We start from the raw sequence: 22816 nt of genomic DNA on the forward strand, positions 1-22816 counted from the left end.
AAAAGCAATTCTGACAACACAGGCACAACAATGGGCCTTAAAATAGCTGTTATTGTCCAGAGAAGAAATGGTGCATTCATCCCAGAGAGTTCACTTCCAACTTTTGCTCAGATCTCAGCAGCTGCCAAAAAACACCATTCAAGATTTAGGAGTTATAAGGGAAAGAACAGAGAATAAAAAGATAAAGCACGTATTTTCCACCTGCTATGAACAGAGGGGTGAGCAACACAGATGGCGTGGCATGCACAGATGAGGAAGAGATGATGCAGAGGGACAAGGAGATGCACACACAATTCCCAGACAAGAACAGGGAATGGATCTTCCTCGGTACTCACAACCTGAACTCAACAAAGCAATGCTGGTGGAACCAACACCTTGAGGGAGCCCTTTCCACAGGGCCAGCACCAAAGCCTCCTGCTGTGGCATGGAGGGACCCAGAACATCACTTAGCCAAGTGGGAGGGGAAGCTCAGTGCAAGCTCTCAAGCCAAGGGGAGGATTTCTGGGTGCTTCTGTGCCCTGTGGGCATCAGAGAGACCTCTCCTAGGCCCCCACCCCAGCACCTTCCCCAGCGTCCCCTTTTGTTCCTGCATACTCAAGGCAGCAGTATTCAACAGACAGCATTCATTTATCTCACGGACCGGCTGGTATTCTGCGTGTGCCGCTCACCAAATTATTGTTATTACATTATTTGGGGGGAATGAGGACTTAAACTCATTTACCCGGGCCTTTCAGAGCCTGCAAAAGAGTTCAAGTTCTTCACAGAGGCACACAAAAAAATCCGTCCACTGAAAGCTACAGGGAGCAGCAGAATTCAGTCTAAAGACTGACATGGAAATAGATTAATTTTTTTCCCCCATTTCATATTCTAATTACAATTCTTCTCCCCCTACTATTTTCTGTTCTCATTACAGTCTTAAAATTGCTCTGCAAATTCTGTACCTTATTCTGCTCTTCCTACCATCTTTGTCATGGAAATGAGAAACAGAATGTATAAGCATGAAAATATTGCCGAGATCAAAATTCTGCTTAACCCTTTCTTGTGTGACTCCGACAAGAGGCAAAAGCAGCACTGCCAGCAGAGCACAAAGCAGAATGCTCTCCATCCATCCATCCATCCATCCATCCATCCATCCATCCATCCATCCATCCATCCATCCACCTACTGATCCATCCATGCTCAGAAGTGCTCACACTTGCCCTTGCACTGTGCAAGGGGGATGGGGTTGGTTTTTATTCCATCCTATGAGGACAGACCCTGACCAAATGAGCTGTAGCTGCTTGGTGTGTTGCAGGCTGGAGGGAGGCACACAGTGCCCCAGCATCCCCATACCCCAAGTACATCACATCATATCCCCTCCTCCTTGGAGCAGAGAACTGCTGTACAGCCCAACCAAACCCTTCCCAATTTCTCTCAAAAGTTGGGAAGAAAGAAATACTTTGCCATGGGGACACAGCCCTACCTTCACCCCAAAGCACCCCATCCCACTGCTGACTGCACTCAGGGCCATTTCTTTGCAAGGTACAACCAATGGAGCTGCACGTCTCCACCACCTACATCACATCCTCTCTGAAACCCAGCAACAAGCACACCCTGTATTGTTTATCAGCTTACACAGGTGCTGGAGGTGTTTATCTGCAAAATAAACCCAGGGCCCTTGCTAAGCTGCTCCTGCTCCCTCAGCAGCTGAATAATCCTGAGAGCTGTGAGTGCCTCTGCCATGTGCATTGCTGGGGAGGGAGGGAGCGAGGGAGGGGAGTGAATGCAGCACGTTTCCTGGCACTGGGCTGCTATGTAGACAGTCTGAAACAAATACAGTAAGTGATAATGAGACTTAACTGCACCGCCTGCCCCGCTGCTAACACGTGTAATTCACAGGAAACGGGGAGAGGCACAAAACGTCCAAAGATCTGAAAGAAGCCGAGGACGCTCTGTGCAAGGAGTGCTGTGAGTGTCAAAGGCATCTAGAAACACTGTTTTTTTGCAAGACAAAACCTTGGGCTGAGATAAAAATAGAGCTTCTACCTGTCTGCCTCTGCAGCAGCAGCCAGTGCTGCTCCGCTGTGTGAGTCCTTATGGAGGTGCTGATTTTGGAAGGGAAACAACAGCCCTGAAATGGCCAAGGAGGGGAGGGAACAGTTGGGAAGAAAGCAGTCACAAGCCAGCAAGTTTTTCTGTCTTATTCACAGGAGGACTTTGCACCACACACAGTGGTGCTTTGATGCACAGCCATGCCTGGGGATGGATGCAACCTGATCTGTCTGTAGGTGTCCATGTTCAGTGCAGGGGATTTGGACTAGATGGCCCTTAAAGGACCTCTCCAACTCAAATGATCCCATGATTCTATGTTTCTTTGCAGGCATCCATGGGGTGCAGGTCTGACATGCACATCCTGACATGTAACCTGCAACCCAGCCCAAAGCTCAGCCCATGCCATCCACCTGCAGGGCTCAGCTCAGCACCTACATGTACCTGTCCCCCAGCACTCCTGACCCGGAGGGTGATGAAGAATCAATTATCAAAGCGACCTTAGAGAGAATGGGAGCATTATGCAAAGTTGACCAAACTGTGGGGGGAAAGCAATCACAGAACCTCTGCTGCAGTCATTTGGAGAGGAGTTTCCAGCAGGCAGATATTTGGCACCGTTGTCATCTCCGTCCTGCAGCCATGAGCCTGGCGCTATGCAAATCGCCTGCAGCCGTGCGATTTATGACTTGCAAAAACAGGCTGACAAAGTATATTTGGGGCTGACAAAGTACAGCTCAACTCACAACTCGAGCGTTGAAGAGAGCGCCTGGAGCGGGGCCAGGGGACCCGCTGTCACCCACCGGCCATGCTGGGTTCTTCAGGGGGAGAAACAAAGGAGAAAACTGGATTCCCACCAGCAAAGTGTGTCCCTGTGTGGTGTCCCTGTGGGATCAAGCAGATGGAGGCAGCAAGCCACACAGTCACAGTCACAGGGTCATTAAGGTTGGTAAAGACCTCTACATCCATCTCATCCAATCATCCATTTACTGCCACTATGCCCATCAACTCATGTTCCTTAGTGCCTCGTGTGCATGGCTCTTGAACTTTGGACAGAACCACCAAAGTTCCCCAAGCACATCATTGGGGAAAACACCCCCAAAGCCTTAAAACCCCAACCTCGAGGAAGAGCAATTCCACACGGAGCTCAGTGCAAGGAGCAGTTCCAACACGACCCACCAACTCCCATTATTAACGAAAACCCAAAGCACCTCTCTCAAGCATTTCTCATTTCAGCTCTTTTTGTTGGACACCTCTCCATTCAGCCTCTTAATCTTCCCCACGAGTTGTATTGCTGTGTAACGTTTTCATTAGAACAAGGAAGGCAATCCACGTTCACTTGTTATTACGTGCACCTGAGCACTGACAATCCCCTGTGTTGGAAGCTCACGGAAATTAAGGCAACTAATGAGAAAGAGGCACCTCTCATTATTATTCTGCGCCTGCCTCGCTGGAAGTAATTGACTTGAGTTATCATTACTATTATTACAACTATTATTATTATTACTATTATTAACCCTAACAAAAAAGTTTAAAGCACGTTAATGAGAAAAAGAAAAAGCAGCTTTGCCCAACTAATTAATGGCTTAAATAAAAAATAAACAAAGGGAGTCTTCCCAATTTGAGCAAAGTCCTGCCTTTCTCCAAGCAGTTAAAAGCAGACTGACAGCTTTAGAGATAGGAGAATGGGCGGATAAGATAAACACGCACAATACAAACTTGTCCAAAGCTTTTACAGTCTTTCTCTGCACCACTTCCAGCTCATTAAATTACAGTATTACTATAGATTTGCAGCAAAATTATCTTTTATCTTGGCTTCTTTTAAAGCTATTTGGCATTTGCTAGTATTTTCTATTATAAATCTAATTGCAGATTCCAAACAGACAAGGGCTCATTAAGCCTTAATTATGCACATGTTGTTTTCAACAAACATTTTCATTTGGACTGCTGTGAGCTGTAATTGTTCAGAAGGCACCGCAGCCTCTGAGCTGCACACTTGCTGGGGATGGCAAAAGCTGCTCTCAAGTGGGTCATGGTTGGACTCAACGACCAACCTGCAGCCCAGGGTGCATGGGGTGAGCTGGTCCTTTGGGAACGCTGCTGGTTCCAGTGCTGGGAGCCACCACAGTGGGTTGGAACAAGGGTGGGGGCATGGGATGGGATGGGACACTGGGCACGGTCACCCCTCGCCAAATCCCAGGTTGGTTGAGGTTGGAGGCACTCTGGGTCCCGCTGGTCCCATCCTGTCCCAGCAGGGCCACCCAGCAGTGCTGCACAGCATCATGTCCTGGTGGCTTTTGGGATCTCCAAGGAGGACACCCAACACCTCTCTGTGGAAGCAATGGGCACCCACACAGCACAGCACTGCTTCCTGATGGGCAGAGGGAACCTTCTGCACAGACCTCACCAACCAACCTTCCCCAAACCTCTGTAGAGGAGGAAAAACATCATTTTGATGAATAATTTCAGGTCAGTTAATGATTAGGGCTCCAAAGGTAGGCGGGAGGTGCTGGAAGCTGCTGGACCCAGGAGTTCCTTGGCAGGTTTTAGATGGAAACACAAAAGCAGCCTAAATCCTGCCCATGAGGCATCCAATGAACCATCTCTGGAGAAGAGAGATGACCAGGAAAGGACCAGTTGTGTTAAGAGATTAGTAACCTCCTTTGTTGCCATTTCTTTCTCTCCTCAGTGTAGGAGATGATGAATTTCCTTCGTCCCACAGACTCACGTCGCGCTGTTAGAAGGAAAATGTGCCAGAGTAAGCATGAAATGTTATGGCCTTGCCCTCAAAAAAGACAACTTTTCAAGCAGTAGTTTGTCCTAGAAAGGCTTTCTAGGTCATTTTGACTTGGCATGTATATGGCTGACCTACTAAATCTCACACAATAAAATTACAGAGTTTCAGCCAGTCGGTGTCAGATCATTCATAACTTCAGAGGCAGTATTTACAAACTCGCTATTCATATATTCACAAATAAGGTCTTGCTCGGCTCTTTCTGGCAGGAGAACGCCTGCCCTGTTCAACATTAAACTTGTGCTGACGAAGGGAAAACGTAAAAGCCGCGCTCCCATCTTTGCCTCTCCTCACACAGCCCTCACCCCCAAATCCCACAGGGTTTGTGGTCTTGCTGCCCCTTTTTACTCAGAGAAACAGTCAAAAATGGCTTTGTCGTGGGGTGGGGAGCCCAGGGAGTGCAAGCACTGACTGCTAAATGGAGGGTTGAGGGAGTAATTAAGGAGCTCTGCTCTCACTGTTATTCCTGGGCTGTGTCCTCTGCATTCTGACTGCTGGTCCAGCCCAGCACAGTGCCCCTATGTGAACCTCATGGAGATTCCTTCAAGCCACACAGTGGGCCTATTCCAGCTGCACCTCTACAAAAAGAAGCGATATGTTTCCACTTACATGTTATTCACAACTGTTAAGAGAAAGAAACATCCTTGTTCTGGACCCTCCTTGTTCTGTGCCAGTACAAAGCACTGCACCAGCCACAGGGTGCATGAGATAACCACCAGCACTTCCAGGAAATACTTTCCCAGGGTTTACATCATATAGAGATTTAAGCACCCTGGAAAGGTGAAAACACTCAATTAGTGCTGCCAGGCCATCATCTCTCATTTCCTTCCGTTCTCCTGCAATCCCCTAGAGCTGCATGTACATCACCTTCCCCACCTCCTAATTACAGGCTCCATTGTGCCAGATAATGCAGCCCCAGCAGGCTGCAGGGAGCCTGTGTGACATCCCACCGTGTAACACTGTTGGCTACAAAACCAGAAGAATTCATCACCTCCTCTAGTTGGTAAGTGGGACCAGGCACTCGCGTGCTCATTGGAAAGGAAAACAAGTTTGGGTCCTTTAAACAAAACACATTGAATCTCCCAAACAGGTGAAAGGTCCCAGTTTTTGTCTCTTGAAAAACAGCGTTGTTGTTACTCTTAAAACATATATATAAATTGTCACAAGTCACAGTGTGAACAACGCACAGCCTGGTTAGATGTGAAGGATGCTGTGATTGCCAACACAAACAGCGCCAAGCAAACACCTGATGTGCAAATTGAGTTCACCTTTGCTGCTCAGTGGGGCTGGGGTTACAGATGCCATGGGAATAGTCTACAGCACAAAAAACCAGCGCTGCACTTAGCAGCATCTTTCCCCTCCACACACCTCTGAGTCTCAGAGCAGCCTGCGAGGTGCTGCCCCATTGACCTCCTCCAGCCCCATGACAAACCCAAGTGCATTTCTCAACATTACCCAGGGCTCAGAGGCAGGGGCAGCTTCTGGGCTGAATTCCCACCCCAAACATCCCAGCAGGACAAGATTTAGGAGGTCAATCCAGCTGCCCCAGCAAACAAGTGGGGCTTTGCTCTAATCAAACTGGAGTTTATATGTGATGCTGTATGTGACCCAATGCTGATGAGAGCCAAAGAGGTAAAACTAAGCACGTCACTTGTTTTTCAAGGCAGCAATAATTAACACACCAACACAAGTATTTAACCAGGTCTCCTGTTGCTTAATATCTTTATTAATGACCTGGAAACCAGGCTGTACAGCAAAACAAAGTTTGCAGATGAAAAGAACGCTATGTAGGTTAATTACAAACGAGGAAGTCCTGGGAATTGCAGAGTCACCACAGCAAGCAGAACAGCAGCGAGAAGGAGAAACCCAAAGCTGTCAAATGCACACAGGAAGGAGCTGCCTGAAACCCTTCCAGTCTTCAGCAGGTTTTAAATTAACTCAACATTAAGTGATAAGTCCAACTATCGCGTCAGGCACCCTGCGCGAACCTCTACTGAAAGCGCGGCGATAGTAAAATGATAGAGTGCAAAAATAACAGGCCAGAAAATAACAGAGAAAATACTGTAATGCTGTTATCCAAACTGTCAGCACATGATTGTTCCAGGTACCGAACTCAGCTCTGCTCACCCCTTCTTAGAGAAAAGGGATGGGAAATAGGGAGAAACTGGGAAACCAGGCTACAGGGCAGCGGAGCACTGGAAGGTTGCACTGAGGTTTCCCAGATCCTTCCCTTCTCCAGGCTGAGCACCCCCAGCTCTCTCAGCCTGACTCCATAGCAGAGCTGCTCCAGCCCTCTGAGCATCCTTTAGCTCTCCTGTGGACCCACTCCAACAGCTCCATGTCCTTCTTGGGATGGGGACCCCAGAGCTGGATGCAGAACTGCAGGTGCAACATCACTTTCCCAGGTGTGCAGTGGGGATAACCATTCTTGTTCATGGTGAGATGCCTTGCAGTGCTGAATTAGAAACCCTCTGCTGACAAACTGGTGACCTGGAATTAGGTTTTGTGTGGTTGGTTTTGTAATGCAGCCACAGCTCTGCTCAGGGCTGGGTTAGAGGTGCAATTCATAATGAAACCAATGAAGGCTTTCATCACTGAGAACAGAATTTAACAGTGTGCCCGGCTGAAAAAATACATATAGATCCCAAAGCAGATGGCAATGCTTATAGGAAAGAAAAAGGGGAAAAAATCACCTTGGGCTTTAGGTTTATACCAGTGAGAAATTTCACTCCACTTTCCACCCAGAAACCCACAGTGTTTTACTGAGAGTTTGTTTCAGAGCTTTTGTCCCATGCTGAGCCAGCAGCCCTTGGTGCTGGGGGCTGTATTTCCATAGCTGTCCCCTGAGCTTCGAGCCTTTCTGGGGAACTAACTGGGGAAGATACCATGTCAGGAGGGATTCAGTGGCGAGAAAGGCAATGACAGCAGGGCTATTGGAGAGCTGGAAAATACAGAGATGCTTAATGCCTGGTGCATTAAGCTGGTGTCTGTGCCCCCAGTGATGATGAACTACAGCAGCAGCTCCACATGTCCATCAGCTCCATATGCCCAAAAGCCCATAGAACCCAGTGGAGGGCTGTGCATGGAGCTGGCTCCAGCAAAGGGACATTGTCAGCAAGAAACAACCCATCTCCAGGCTTCTCCAACACTGGGACCTGGACATATGGTGTTTGTAGCCATCACACAGTGACTGTGGTTGCACCGACAATGCACAAAACTGGACTGAAGGTGCACTGCATGATTCTTTGGTTTTGGACCACCATCTATCACTGATGGAGTAACTCAAAGCACAAACACCATCCTATAACAAGGACAAGCTGTGTGCCAGCCTCCCCTCCTCACAGTGATACCTCCAGCTTCCCCCTCATCACTTGCAGCAGAGCTTCATGCAGGAGAAAGCAAGCTGAACAGCAGCACCACAAAGCTCAGGGCGGCTGCTTGTGCCTGCTGACACCTTCACACCATCCAGATAAAACCTTTGCGTGCACAGTGCCACAGCCTCACAGCTTCCGGACAACTCTGGGACCAAATCTCCATTAAGTGGTTATTATTATTTTTTTTTCTTAAACAGACTTTTGTGTTTGAAGACAAAACACGCAACAGCAACCACAGGAACGAGAAGCAGCAGCAGCACGCGGCCAAAGCAGCCCCCAGCCAAGGACTGCTCAGCTCTGCAGCAGGTGAAAGCGAAGCCCGTGTTCCAAAAAAGCCTCGCCATTCAAACGCTGCTTGAAAGTGAATGAAAATGCCAACCAATCAAACTCCACGGCAGGATTCAAAGAACAATATATCCAAACCTCAGCGCTGCAGCCAAGGATGTATTTGCAATGCAGGAGCGCTACAGCAGCAGCAACAGAAGCCGTTTGCAGGAGTAAATGAGGTTATTTTGGCAGCGGAGCGGATGTAGCAAACAAGCCACTTTAACTGAATATGGTAAACAGAGATGGAGTGATTATGGCAAGAATGAACGTAATAGGGTTCTGAGCTGCTTTGAATTGCCTCGACGGACCACAATATCTGATAAAACCAATGGAAAAAAGTTCTGGTTTCCTCTTGCATATAATTGATTATCTTGCTGAGATCTGCTGTTTTGTACACATACACACACACACACACACTCACAGACCTCTGAAATTCAGTTACTTGGTGGGGCTGCCAGAAATAACCCCGGGCAGGAGCAGTTAGGCCGTGTTTATTTTTGCCTGGGGTCAGGGGCTCCAAAAGTGAGCTCCTGAAATAAACACCTTTGGTGGCCCAGCTTCACATGCTCCATGCACAGCTATGCAGCCCCTCAATGGCTTTAGAACAGAGGGAATAAGCCCGGGGACAGCATGCTGCCATTGATGGGGTTCTCCTTGGGTTCTCTCCCCTTGACAGAGCAAATTTGGATTTGATCTACAAAAGGAGCTGGCTGCAGGATGGAGCAGGGATGGAGCAATGAGCTTGTGCTCTTCTCTCCACACTGCCCCAGTCTCCCTATGGTTGGGCACAGGGCCAGGGGAGCTTTGCAATGGGATCCTCCAGCGCACATTGCCTTTGCTTATAGAGAAGTGGGGGATCCTATGAAGGCATGTACTATCCAGCCCCTGCCATGTCCCCAGAGCTGGCTGTGGGATGGAGCTGAACATCCCCACAGCTGAGCTTCCCGCCTGCAATTCATTTATGATTTTACTTACTGAAACAGCACTCAGCTAAACCTGTGATTAATATTTTCCTCCCCAGGCTCCTAACATGACAAAACAATAATTAATGAGACAGAAAAGCTAACCCAAGTTACAGTAAGCACAGAGAAAGACGCATAAGAAAGCTGACGAACAGGGCAGTTTGCAACCCATGGTTTTTGGGAAGCAGTACAGCAATTAAGAACAATAAAACAATGGAAAAGCAGGTGGAAGGTCCTCTGTGTGCTGTGTTATTTTGCCTTGTCACAGAATCATAGAATGGCCTGGGTTGGAAGGAACCTCAAGGATCATCAATTTCCAACCCCCCTACCAAAGGCAGGGCCACCAACCTCCATATTTAACACTAGACCCAGGCATTTCCTTTGCTTTTATCCATTCTCCTCTATGGGGCATCACCCTGCACGGTGGGCTCACAAAATCCAACCGGCCAGGACTCTTCCCATCAGCCCAAAAGAGCAGAGCATGGCTTCTCAGGGACATGCTCCCAGCCAGGATGCACTGGGAAACGGTTTAAATAACAGCTGCAGCAGCACAGAAGCTCCCCTGGAAGCTGAGAGCTCAGAGGCAGGTGCCAGCCCTGGGCTGGGGACAGTGGCATGGTGCCTATGGTGACACAGTGCCCGGTGTCCTGGCTGCATGCCATCATGCATAACAAAGCTGGGAGCTTTGCCCTCAAACCCACACACCTCTCAGCTGGTAGCTTGTTCCTGCCCCACATCTAGCATAGGTTTGCATAGCAGAGCTGATTCCCAAGGCACAACCTTCCTGCCCCCACCCCCAGCTGGGGGCAGGCTGCAATCAAAACTAACAGGAACCCCTACACATAAAAGGGATGGGTGGAGCGGTGCAGAGTGGAGCAGGGCAGCAACCCTACAGCACAGGTGTGCTCAGATGGGGCAGCAGGAAATGCACAGACAGATGGTTGATGGGGAGAACAATTTATTGCTTCTACCTATAAATACAAGGCTGTTTCAAACTGTGCCTATAGAGTAAATGTTCAGATAAATCATTGCTTAAGCCTTCCAATGGACTTTCTCAAAGTTTCATTTTCACCCAGAGCGTAAATGCATGCGTACAAACAGAAAACCCAGCACGTAAAGCTGACCAAAGCTAAAGTACTGCAGGAGTTGTTATACATATGGACACAAAGACGCAGACACAGTTTATACACCCCCATCTATTGATGTGCATGTGTTTACACATGTGTGTGTGCACACACTGACCCCCCTTCAGCCCCACTCCCACACCACTGCCCAGCCCCAGCCTCACACAAATAAGAGCATCTATGGATGCCTGCTCCCCTCTGTGATGGCTGTTCAAGGCAGGGGACATGTCACAGCGACGACTTGTATGTTCACTAATGACTCCAAGATCAATGGCACAGACAGGGGAGAAGAAAGCGATTTAATTTCCCCATCAACAGATTACATGGGTACACGAAATATTCACTGTCAGATAAATGTGTTACCTTCATTCTTTCAGCCCCTCAGTGGAGGCAGAAGCAAAATGCTGTTGCCTTGCCCGTGCTTCATTCTTGCATCCCCTCTGAGACCCTGGCCATGTGAAAGGAATAGAGAGGACAGAAAGCTTATGAAATATTTGCCTTGCTAGAAGGAAATCTGGGTGCTGGAACTGCCCGGATCTGCACAGCACTAAGGAGAAGAACACAGGGAAATGGGAGGAGGAAGACAAGAAACTTCAGGAAAATCATAGAGCAACAAAACCTTGATGTGTGCATGGGGTCTGGGGGATAATCAGAACTACCGACCCAATTACAGAGGTAGAAATAAGAGGCTGGGATTGCAGCAGAGAGCCCAGGAGAAGAGTGGGATGCCATAGGCAAGGTCTGTGCTCCCTGCCCTCATGGGATGCTGAGGATGGGGACCAGCAGGGTAAGGAGCAGCTCAGGGTTTCCCACCAGCCCAGGTCACTGTACACCCCCAATGGGCTTTTTGGAGGCCTCATCTTGGAACTGATTCATTTAAAGCATCATCTTCAGCAACCAGCATTTCCAGTCAGTACCGATCGCTGCTCAGCATTGGGTTTGAAGATCTTTTCGAGCTGGGTAATTAACACACGCTTAAAAGAAAGTTGTCTCCATCCTCAGGAGTCTCGCAATTTACTGCATCTCTCACTTGAATTCATGTATGACTTGCATTTCCAGACATTATGTAATGAGGTTTTTGTGGTCCGTAGAGCTTTCTTACCAATCCTGTAGCTGATGCAGCCAGCAGCGATGACAGCACACACAAATACTTGTAGTATGGGTTTTCAGCCCATATCACTCCATACACGCACAATAAACCCCCGCTACCTTCACTAGCAATGGTACGCTTGGGTTAAGATGACCCCAGCACAACTGATACACATTTACTGTGCCCAGCAGGGCCATGGGCTGCCTGCTCCGTGGCCATTGGAGGTGACAAGGGTTGAGAAGAACTCATCTTGGCCCAGCCTTCTTGCAGCACTGCTCCAGCCTGGGCTCACCAGAAAGCAGAAACTCAATGTTTTCTCAGAAATCATCCATTGCTCGAGGAAAGTATATAAGGCACAAAACTTACCTCAAGTCCACCTGATCACAAGAGAAAAGCACAGATACAAACATACGGGGTGACAGCCTCATTTCTATAGATAGTCTGGCCAATCCTCCCGCGTGCAACGATGGCTCTGCTCTCACAGATTCCTACATGGGCCCTTTGGAAATCAGCACCTGGCCCACTGAGGTACCTGGGTTGAACTGACTGTGGTAAAATTGCACTGAAATTTCTGTATAAAACTCAATGGGTTTCAAAGTTCTACATTGTACATCTCTACACTGCAATACATGGCTCATGCCAGGATGCTCATCTTTCTACTGGCAGTAATTCTACTCAGATTCCATAATGAAAGTGTAGGCTCCACTCAGGCCAACACACACAACCAAAGCACCTAAAATCAGAAGATAATCACAAAAAAAATCCCAGAGCCTGATCACAGCTTCCCCACTTAACACTTCAGGCACAAAAAAAACCCAGTAGATTTCAATCAACTGCACACCCACAATCATTGTTACATCAGACCAGCAGCCACCCAGCACTGCCAGCACCCAAACACCATTACAAACCAATTACTGAGGCAAAGGCTGTGAACCACAAATCTACAGCAGGAGGATGCATAGCAGTTTTGGTCAACTTCAGCCACACAGCTCTACACCACAAAGAGCCACCCTGCCTGCGAAGGCTCTAAGTGGCATGAATGGTGTTGAGCAATAAGTTTGGTGCCCTTTAACTGCACAGCATTGAGAGCACGAGCTATAACCAATAGTTTTGCTGGCGGGTGATAAATCACGCGCCCTTTAACTCGTGTTGCAAATGTAGTTAATTAGGAATGCATGCTTGCATTTTTTTTTTTTCATGTATTATTTCCTGCTTGATTTACACGTGCTGCCTTTATTTGAATACTTGCTGGGACTGAGGCTCTGGGCTGTGAGATATGGTGTGAGCACAGAAGTGCAGAGCACTAGAGGTCGCGGTGCTCTGCAGCCTGGAGCCAGCAGTGCAAAGAGCAGCAGCAGCAACAGGTGACCAAAATGCCTGATGGACACGTGATGGGATAATGGTTACCACTGGGACCCTTTGCTAAAATTGCAAAACAGAAGTACAGATAACTTACTTGAGCATTTTTTTCCCATTGCAACTAGCTTTATAAAGCTGCTTTCCAATTGCTTCCATTGGTATTTTGCTAAGACAGGCGCATGCCAGCCTCTTTGAGCACCAAAGCTCAACACCCTCATGTGCCCCTGACAACCCCACCACATGGAGACCAGCTGCCCCCATCCCCATCCCCCTGCTTTACCAACTCCACACCACAATTTATATCACTCCTCATTACCACAAATCGTCCCCGCTCTCATTCCCAGTTATTTTGTCCCTATTTTTTTTTTCTGCAGATGTTTTCGGGCTGCCAACAGCATTTTCAGCACTGGTACAAAAGAGCATTTGTTAAAATGTTCCCTGATGGCAGAAGATTCGTAACAGATTCAGAAACCCGGTTGTAATCAAGGTAATTTCTTAGCACTCATCTGCCATACAGAACTACCAGCAGGATGGGGGCCCTGTTATCTGCAGGAGCAATATATGATACGCTCATTTTTTCCCCTCTATAAACTTCAATTATTAATGATGGAATTTTTTTACCCAGCCAGCTCTTCCCTTGGTGGGAAAAGCAGCCATCGGTGACATTTGCCAATTTAAATCTAATCCTCTTCATCTGCGTGTTGACAGGGCTCCGTTTGACTCTACTCATTGATCCAGCCAGGAAAGGCTACTCTATAACTTAATCTGATGTCAAACCACCATGTGTCCTGTAGGAAACCGGCGCTGTAGATCTCCGCGCTATAAATATGTCACCAGAATTAACTGGAAGCACTAATAGGTCACTCGATGAGCCCCGCGGAGCAGGCAGGGCACCAGCAGGCTGTTGTCGCGGGACTTGTGATTGATGACACCAAAAACGAGCCAGAACAGAGGGCTGTCAGACAGCCAGCACGGGCATGAGGGACTCGCCAACATGCTTTGCTCGCCACGTGTGTTAATTAAAAAGAAAACAACCAACAGCAGCAACAAATCCTGTTGGCTAATTTAAAACCAGAGAAGAGCAGCAGGATCTCTTCCAGCTCTCCCAGCTTGCAGAGCTGTCCCCTGCACCCACAGCCTTTGGGCAGCAGCTAGAACCAAAGGAGAAGCCTTGGAATCTTGTTGCAGGCAGAAATTGCCCTTGGAGGGTATCAGGAGCCTGCAAAGGGATGGTGGCGGGTCCCAAAAACGCAGCCCAAGTTGTATCTTTCCACTGCAGTCCTTTTCAACTTGATGACATGGCTTTTGATGCCTGGCTTCATTTCCCTGCCCCAGTCCAACCTGTTCCAGCTGCTGGGAGAAGTGTCAGCCGAGACGTGGAACCATCCTCTCCCACAGGAATCATAAACATTGTGGGGACAAAAGCTGCCTGTGCGGGGACAAAAAATGCCGTGCTTCCAGCGTGATGCTGTTTTCCTTTACTTGTCAATGGTCTCATAGATGAATTAAGCCCAGGAGGAGCATCCCACTCAGCCTTAAGTGATGTCCTTCCCATTCGCTTGTACCAACCTGCCATATTCTCCTGCAGTCAGGCAATGCCTCTCCACTCATTCCACAGCTTTGTTCTCCAGACAAGGAAGCCACTGAGACCAAATTGTCATCATTTTCAGCCATAGCACTGCCAAGCTTTATCCTTTATTATCCTTTTTACACAGAGGTGTACTAAACCATGGATGCAAGATGCAAGGCTCCAGACACAAACGAGCACTCATCCACACCTAAAGAAGCCCAGTCTCCAGCACACAGATCCAGTTATCCTTGGAGCCAACCAGATGCCAGGACTGGCAGACCCAAAGGCAGCCCGACCTTCCACTCTCCTTCTCAGAGCTATTTTTACAGCTATAAATTATTTGTGCTGGGTGCCTACAACACAGTGTTGAATGGAGTCAGCTCCTCCACAATCAGAGCAGAGTCCCCGAGATCCTCTCCATCTCATGTGCTGAACATCCTAATTAAAAACCAACAAATGAGTTCAAAACCATCCCAAGAAACATCAGAGGACCAACATTCACTCAGGTTTCAAACCTGGTCAGAAATCACTGGATCCAGCAGCAAGCACAGACTTGAATTTACCAAACTTTGCTCTTTTTAGAGGGCTCCAAGCCCTTGGCAATGCACCAGCCTTAATGCCTTGCCATGGGCTCAGCATGGCTGCAGGTGCTGCCCTGACCACACAGAGCATCATGATTCAAACACTAAGACGACAGCGAGCCATTCCAACAGGCAGCTGATATTACAGACCCACCTCCAGCAGAGGAGCCTGCAGCACCTTCAAACAGAAACTGGATTCTTTATTTACCTGAGCAGATGTTCACCACAGTGTTTTCAGAAGCCCGGAGCTGGGTATTTGTCAGCGCTAATGGGATTTCCAGGAGCCAGCTTGCTTTAAGAGCTTATTTTCTCATTCAAATTGTAACAGTCACCATTTTCTGGTTAGTGTTGCCTCTCTCACCCATGATTATCTCCCCGAGTGCTCACTTTTCTCTGGGTCACTGAGCGGGGATCTGTTCTAATTACTGTCAGCTTAGCTTTTGTGCGGCACCCCGTCACACACCAGGATCCAGGCTGCATAAATAAGCAATGTGTTTGCTCTTTGTAAGCTTTGCTAACCAAGATACAGCCCGGCTCACTTCACCCACCCGACTGGCTCGTGCCACCAGCTCACCTGAAACAAAACCCAAAGTGCCAGAGCCCTCACGCTTGCCAGGTTGGTTCCTCAGTTTCATCATCACCTCTTGGAAATGGATGCATTACCTCTGCTAACACCCCCCAGTGCGGATGCTGCTCTGCCAGCCTGAGGGGATGAAGTCACATTGATACCGATCGCAGGGCTGCAGTCCCGTGAAAGGCTTGCTAAATTAACAGCATCCCTACCAAAAATCCTTGTGCCGCATGGAAAGGCCTAAACCAAAGGACTTTCCACCCAAACGCTGGTCCTGACCCACGTGCCTTACAGAGAGGTATACAAAAGGTAAATAATTGTCTTTTAAACCCTCAGATCCTCTGATTGGAAATTCACTGCCCCTTCTGATCCGATCTGGAGTTCTGCTCGTTGTGCTCTCCAGGATAGCAATCTGCACGAGGCAACTTCCAGTGCTTTGGGGGCACAGGATGCTCCCTGCAAAGAAAGCAGCCCCCTCTTCCCTCTGCAGGCAACGCCTCTCCAGCCTCAAGGACAGAAACTGCTGCAGAGCACAGCACAGGGCACATAGCAGGGCTAATACCTGGACATGTCAGAGGGCTGCCAGGAATTCAGATGTGCAACTGCCAGGAAGAGAAGGAAGGTACAGGTAGCTCTGAAACAGAGCCAGCTGCTGGCTCAGAGGAGGAGCAGTCTGCAAGCAAAGCAATGGGAGCTGGGTTGACCAGAGACAGGCCTCAGTGCAGCAGCACACACCTCTGAGCAGAAGCCAGCAACGGCTGCAGAAGTGGTGAGCTGCAGCAGGAACCTGAACAAATAAATATGAATAAAAAACAAAAGGCACCCCACAAGACTTTTATTAAAAGCAACTCTTTTCTTCTTTCCAGGAAGTGACTCTGCTGTCATGTCTCCTGGTGTAGTTCAGGACTGCCCTCAGGATGCAGAGCAGCATGTTGGCTCCGAGCTGCTTCTTGCAAGCATTCAAAGAAGTGAGCATTCATTTATTCAGCTGCACAGCAGTCACAAGAAAAGCACGAAATATCCAAATCAAACTGCTTGCAAGCATCCAACAGGTTGGGATTCGGGCACATAAAGCTACTTCTTAAACAATGCCTCCAGGCAAACACATTCAGCAAAACACAGCAGCAGCAGCAGCAGCAGCAGCTCACAGTTTGGGAGCAGACAGAAGAATCAGTCACACAGGAGCCTCATTCACAATTACAGACTTGGCCCACACTCCTGGCACACAACTGCCTGCAACGCAGCGTGTCCTTCAGCTGACATCTGCTGCTGCTCTGATGCAAAAGGACTTTCGGTTTTGTACTGTGAGAGCTGTGGTTGAAAGCCTTGAAGAATAAGCTGCTTGCAGACGGGCCCCATAATTCAGGAGAATCTTATCTGAGGACTTTGTATTCTTATCAGAAGCATTCTCCCATTCATCTGATAACACGTAGATACGTTTCTTTGTAATGAGATGCCAATGAGAATCTGGCCAGAATCTCCTAAGAGTGAAGGCAAATGGAGACAGCAGAAGGGGTGCACCTGGCCTCCAACAGGAGCACAGGATGGAGAAGACACCGTGCTGTGTTTGCACCACTGAGGTGGGCTCTGTGCTGCCCCAGTAACTCACTATGGGTGCAGAGATGGAGCGGAAGCTTCAGCCCAGCACCACTTTCAGCAGCCCAAGCATGGTTCAGTGCCAGCCATGAGTCATGAGTCACCCCGAGCACATCCTCACCAGAAGAAGGCCAAGGCAAAAACCACAAGCAAGTGTCAGAAGTATGAAAACAAGTGGCATTTCTCCTTCAGTTGTTGGCAGTGCTGGAATCAAAGGTTTATACAGGACTTAGGCAGTTTTAATCCGTGTCCCATGACTCTGGCATCATGGTGCTGCCTCTTAAGGGCTGTGCAAAGCTGTACAGAATCAAGTCTTCTTGTAAGGCCAACCGCAACCAGAATACTGCTGTCGTGAATCAGCAAAAGCTGCTAAGCCATTTCTCAACGAGCTCTGTGCTTGTAGCAGGGCAAAAGGTGAAGAGTATCGCCTTGTTACCATAATTCAATATTGAAAAAAATACTTAACTCCCATTTTTCCTATTGCAGGTTTGGATTTTCCTCCTCTTCTGCTCTAAGATTTACTCTCAGAGCCCACATACCAGCTTAGCCAGGCAGTCACATCATCCACATTTAACTGGCCACCAAGGGGAGAATTACTCTTACTTGCAGCTTATGGGCTCGTGCTAAATAGTCTCTGCTGAATACAGAATCACATTGTAAAAACACGAGTCTGAAATGAAGACTGAAGTGAATGAGTCTGAAATGAAGTGTGGCTTCTTACTCCAGCCCCTCAAACCTCCCTTCAGCATATCTTCACCACTTCTCTTACCATTTCATGACGCCTTCAAGGAACATTTTGGGGCACCATGAAGACCTGCAGCATCAATGGGGCAGCACAGTGACAGACACTGCTGTGCTCACCTGGCTGCAGGGACATCCAGGCCTCCAGCACACAGCTGTTATATATGTATGTTATGTATGTAGGGGCTGCCCCATGCCAAACATGTTTCCTGGGCATCACACAGCCCTGCACTTCCATCCATGATCAAGCAGACCTGGCAGCACCCAGCAGAGGCAGAATTACCCAACCGTGCACCAAACCACAGTTGGTTCATATTCTATAAGCTCACAGGGTTTTACATCTTAGCCTCCATTCATTTTCAATCAAAACGTGGCCTTTTTTTTCATACCTCTAGTCTGAAAAATAATGAGAGAGGGAGAGAGAAAGAGCAAGACAGCCAGAGAACGGAGCCTTCCTTCCTCCTCCCTGTCAATATTTTATCACAGCAAACACCTGCCATGCAAACAGCCCTGGGAGAAACAGGAGGTTCGTGGAACTGCCTCGGCAGCAACGCAGACACCACAGGAAACAAAACAACCTGCACTAGCAGAAGAGCCACGCTGCAGCACAGCCCACAGAGCACATGTTTGCATGCTTCGGAGGGATATGAGACAAATTCTGCTTTATTTTGCTTGCTGATGAAGGGGGTGTGACTGCTCTGAGCCCAGCAATTGCAATTATGAGTTCTGCAAAGGGGGTTGCAAGCAGTGAAAGCCTTCCTTGGCAAGGCTCAGCTTGTGGAATCACGAGTCAAAGGCAGCAGTCAGAGTGTGCACTGAGCTGGTTTGGCACTCAGAGCCTCCTGCTGAAAGCACCAGGATTCAGAGCGAGGCGAGATGAGAGACACCAAAGAGAAAGAAGTGTGGGCAATCACTCCTGCTTTCCTCTGAAAGATTCAGAGCAGCGGCTCATCAATGCCCCCTGCCCAGGTGGGCAGTACTCGACAAAATTACTTAGACTGATATTTATGGAGCTGAGCGGTGTGGAAATTGTCTGATCCCCGCATCTTCTGCACTCCTGGAAAGCAGCTGGGATGACACCTCGGGGAAGGCACCATTTATTTGTTATGGAGCACGCTGGGATCAGAGAGACTGGAGGTTATTATTTCTGTCTGAGATGTGATTTCAGGCTGTGAGGACAATTTTAGACTGTGCAAGCCTGAAATAACTCTGTAGGCCAAATTTTTGACTTGTAACAGAACTATCAGATTCACTTGTCATGTTATTAAAGACCCACACCAACCCCACAGCTTACACACACACCAGGGCTGTCAGTCCTGGGAACCAAAAGCATCGGTGAGGCCAGACCTGCTTCTCACAGCATTGCTTTTGGCTCAGTGGTGATTTTTAAGCTATCATACGCCGCAGTGATGGTTCTGTTCCATGGCCACGTCCCAACTGGCTTGTAGGGTTCATTGAATCACAGAATGGCCTGGGTTGCACCACCACGATCATCTAATTTCAACACCCTGCTGTGTGCAGGGTCACCAACCACCAGACCAGGATGCCCAGAGCCACATCCAGCCTGGCCTTGAATGCCTGCAGGGATGGGGCATCCACAGCCTCCTTGGGCAACCTGTTCCAGTGCGTCACCACTCTCTGGGTGAACCCTGCGGTTCCTCCAGGCACAAGGCATCACCACCTAAAGCAAAGCATCAGATGGTGGGGGATGCTCCTGTGCCCACAGCTCCAAGCAGGGAGGACTTCACCTCTCATGGGTTGCAACAGGGGGAAGGCTGCACAGCACCTTGCCTGGTGGTTACAACCTCCATGTTTGGCTTTCCCATTCCAACAAGCACCCTGATCGCCCCTGGGGTTCCTTCCAATTCAAGCCATTCTATGATTCTAAGTTGCTCTTCCCAAACATGACCAAATGTGCAAGTGGTCAGCAATCGCACTAAGTCCATTGGCACCATATAAATGATGCTTGTCCTGCTCGGGCCCTTCACATGGAGAGATAGGCTAAGCTGTACTCTGCAGGAAATATTGAGAAATCCAGTCTTTTTGGTGGAGAGATCCTCTCTAAGCACAAAAACCACAGGCTCATGATTGATGGAGCGGCTGGGTTTTCAAACAGTCACACAATCCCAAAGGCCAGGAGCAGCACCCATCAGTGAGCACGTACAACCATATGCAGAGACAAGGGTTAACAATCTTATCTGGGGTCACCAGAAGACATTCCAAGTAAAACCCACAGCACGCAGATTTCCTGCTTTCTAACCCAATGCCCTATTTATACCTCTCTTTCTTCACAATGCCAGTGACAGCTTTTTCCTCGCTCACAGGCATGTTTCCTGCTTCTTGAGCTGTGACTTTCATTTATAGCTCATTTCCATAACCTCAGAAACAGAGTTTCAATGGAAGTGTTAAACGTACTGATAAATTCTTCCCGAACCTTAAAGCTACGGGCAGAAAGAATGGAGGTGATTTATCCCATATCAAACAATTGGAAATTATATATTTCAAAATCCTTAACCTGAACGTGGCAAGCGTTATCTCTGGCTGATAATGGAATGCTGGAATGCCTTGTTGCTGGTGAGATAAATACCAGAGCCTGTATCCAAACACCAAGACATGGTTGGATGGCAAATAGGCTCCACGTGCACAGTGACTTTCACAGCCTTCAGTTCTCATGGTGGGGACAAACGCCACTCCTATTCCCCATTAAAAAGAGAGAGGGAAAGGAGAAAGAGGGAAAAGACAACCCTACCCATCCTTCTCCCAGCCATGAGCCTGAATCTATTGCACTGCACAAGCAGGGTCCACAAGGGGGTAAAGTGAAGAAAGGATGAATGGAGCTTTGCTGTAATGTCTGTGCTTGGCTGGAGCTGGCAGAAGACACTGCCACCAGTGCTGGGATGGAACATGGCTGCAGACAGACCAGGGCAGCAGCACATCTCCACCCTTCTTGGAAAGCTCTTGGAGTGTGTGTCCATCAAGCCATGCATCACCAAGCCCAAAACAGCTCTATTGCTAAAATGAAGCTGAACCACTCCATGCAACCTACAGGAATGGGGACAGAGCTGCAGCACAAAGCAGGGCTGCCCCCAGGCCCTGCTCACACCCAGGGACACCAGCAGCTCTGTACCCCTACAAAACACACGTGCACCATCAGGATCCCACAGAACAACTCGATTCCTCTCTAGCTTTCCCCCCCAGCCAATCCCATGCCAAAATCCAGCAGTCAGAGAGGTGGCTCGTTTCGGAGCAGCCTTTCACTTCCCCATCTCCACTTATAAAACACGATCCTGCTGATTCCTTTTATTCTACACCTGGCATTGAAGAGCTCTGCACAGAATTTGAATGGTGCTGCTCTGGAAATAATAATAATAATAATAACACTAATAATCTGTAAGGGAGAAAAAATTAAATTCAATCATCGCTTTACCCTCTGTGAACTGCAAAAACCTTGGGAACATGAAAAGGTGCTTTCTGAGGGATGTTAAGCATTCAGAAAGATCAGACTGCACTGTGCAATTAAATGTTCCACAGACCTTTGTCACAGGACCCAAACCTTACTCCTATGTGAACCTCACACCCTCCCGCTGGGAGCACATTGGAGTGCCTTTGCTTTAAACCCGCACTTCGGATATTCCATACCTTTCCCTTTCATCATCCCCCAACACACACTAACGCTGGCAGAGTTAATAGTGACTGACTAATTTTAAACCCTATGATTACTGGAGCTGATTTATATAGTAGCTTCACTTCACAATGCTGTGAATCACGCACGCGGTAATTGCCAAGTTCAATTTTAGCTCTGTCATACTGAAGCATTAGTTTTTTATGCCTCAGCTGTTGCCTCCTCCATGCTATAGAGGTAAGTTGATAATGCAGTAGGATTTGCTGTTAAATATCATAATATTATGATACCCCGTGTCAGATTCCTGCAAGCTTTGTGAGCTGTGCAGTGTCTATTAACTAAATACTTTATTAAAGGAATGGTTTGAAAAGGTTTCTATTCTAATTTAGCTCAGAGCACTGAATACTGGGGGAAAAAAAGAAGGGGAAAAAAAAGCTGTGGTTTAATTCACCACCAGAAGTGACTTGGTGGAAAGCAGCATCTGTCATCGTCATCACCATCAGGAGGGGAAACGGCTGTTTGTGAGGATGGACAGCAATAGGACAGGGGGGAATTATCTGAAATTGAGACAAGGGAGGTTTAGGTTGGATATGAGGAGGAAGTTTTTCACTCAGAAGCTGGTGATGCACTGGAACAGGTTGCCCAAGGAGGCTGTGGATGCCCCATCCCTGCAGGCATTCAAGGCCAGGCTGGATGTGGCTCTGGGCAGCCTGGTCTGGTAGTTGGTGACCCTGCACATAGCAGCGGGGTTGGAACTGGGTGAGCACTGTGCTCCTTTGGAATCCAGGCCATTCTATGATCATCAAAGCTGAGTAGGGGGAGGCACAGAGGTGGGACCAGAGCCTCTTACAGCAGCACTGGGACCAGAGGTCCCCCATCTCCAAGGACACAAACTGTTTTTTTGTGCCTAACTCTCTGCCCACCCCTCCTGAGTGGCAATGGGGTCCTGACAGCCCCACAAGCACTGCCAGGAGGTGTTTTAGCCAGCGAGCAGGGAGCTTCAACATGCAAAGTCAGGCATGAGCAATCATCTCCTAAGAGCCCTTAAAATCACTCATCTCTCGGACTCCAGATTTAATT

General features: G+C 48.3%; 1 protein-coding gene across 1 annotated transcript in view; it reads right to left on the reverse strand.

Moving 5' to 3' along the window:
* The window catches only part of TOX2 (TOX high mobility group box family member 2), a 101609-nt gene that overhangs the window by 66366 nt on the left and 12427 nt on the right, over nucleotides 1-22816 (reverse strand). The gene's annotated exons all lie outside the window — the stretch shown is intronic.

This window comes from Coturnix japonica, chromosome 20, assembly GCF_001577835.2.
Source record: "Coturnix japonica isolate 7356 chromosome 20, Coturnix japonica 2.1, whole genome shotgun sequence".
NCBI classification, from domain to species: domain Eukaryota; kingdom Metazoa; phylum Chordata; class Aves; order Galliformes; family Phasianidae; genus Coturnix; species Coturnix japonica.